Raw genomic sequence first — 1,680 nt, forward strand, 5'->3', positions numbered from 1 at the left:
CATGGCAACTACAGTATGGTTAAGTCTAGGCAACTGACATGTGGTTATGGTCAGGGAAACATGGTTATGGCATACTAAACCACTAGGTACCAGACCAACACTGCTACCATATTTCGAGTGATGTGCCAATGAGAGCTGAGCTCCCATAAGAAGGGGTCTGAGCTGCCATGAAAGCAGTAAAATCATACATCTGTGGGGGTCGCTAATACATTACCAACAACTACTAATTTAATGACAAATAATAATAAAAAATAAAATAACTAGTTATCTAATCTACAATAATCCTTAGCTAGCTAGTTATACACTAAAGCACATTTTAGCCTGATACTAGCTAATTAGCTAGCTAATTTACATCAATTATCAGGTAGCTAGTTAGCTAATGTTTTTTCTAACATTTGCTTACTAAAGATGTGACTATTTATTTTGCTTTCATCTTTTAACCATGTGTAAAATTTTGTTGTCTTTTCAACGCAGACGGACCTAATAGTACAGGGAAGAAATGATGATCGAGGTTCTTTCCGAGCTACGGACAACAATCACCTAAAACCCTCGGCTTTACCGAACTTTTCAGCTTATTGTTTTGCTGTCCGGTCCACAACTTTACGATTTCGGTTCACTCTCCCAGCACTCTTACTATCCACCTGCCCAGCACCAGACAGCAGACAAACATGTTAGCGACTTGTGAACAAAGAGGAGTATTTAGCAGCTAAAGAGCCAGATATTGATAATTAGAGACCAAAAACAGAGCTAAAAGGAGAGTGAATTTTAGACTTACATTGATCAGGAAAACACAAATCCACCTAATGAATAATAATGTTGCTCTGTAACTGCTGGACAATAAAAAAAGCAACTGTTTGCTAACCAGTTCACCATATCAACTTAAAAGATGATTTCAGTATTGTTGTCACATTCAGCTTCTCTGTCCGCTCTCTCTGGCAATCTGGGAATGAGAACGGGCTGTGAAGATTGTAGGAGAATTTACAGTGGCTGCAAAAATCTGAATGACTGTAGATAAAAAGGTAATGAAAACACAACAATTCCAATATTCAGGTAATTGTACATACCTATGAATATTATATTCCATTTATGATAATAGATCCTCCTTAATGTTACACACTGGACTTTTTGAATAATGTATTAATACTGCATTAAGCTCTGTGTTAGTTGTCTGCATTTGGGTCCTTCCACTTTATTCCTGTAGCCAAGCTAACATGAGCTGTGACAGTTGAGTTAACTTTGCTTCCATTTCCAACAAGTGGCCAGTTATTGCAGGTTTAATCATGTGCAGTAGGCAACTTTTAAAAAAAAAAACTTTTTTTGTTCACTATAACCTGACAGTAGTACATGAGACAGATAATCTGGGAAATAGTTTGTTCCTCTGGCTCCTCCTAGTGCTCCTAATGGCATTTGCAAGAATCCATTGGGCCTAAATGAAAACACCCAATCAGAGTCGAGAAAGATAAAAGACAGTTTGGGTTGGAAGCCTGAAGTTTGTTCGGGTCTGAAAGTATCTATATTTGACACCCTGTGAATAAGACCCAACAATCACCCATCTTTCTTTCTTCTAATTAGTTATTTTTGTTCAGGCCCAGTGGATTCTTGGAAATACCATTAGGAGCACTTGGAGGAGCCAGAGGAGCCGGATTTGTTTTACAGATTATCTGTCTCATGTACTACTGT

The sequence above is a fragment of the Morone saxatilis genome, unplaced genomic scaffold (assembly GCF_004916995.1).
Source record: "Morone saxatilis isolate NCDOM2014 unplaced genomic scaffold, NCSU_SB_2.0 Contig17, whole genome shotgun sequence".
Taxonomy (NCBI): domain Eukaryota; kingdom Metazoa; phylum Chordata; class Actinopteri; family Moronidae; genus Morone; species Morone saxatilis.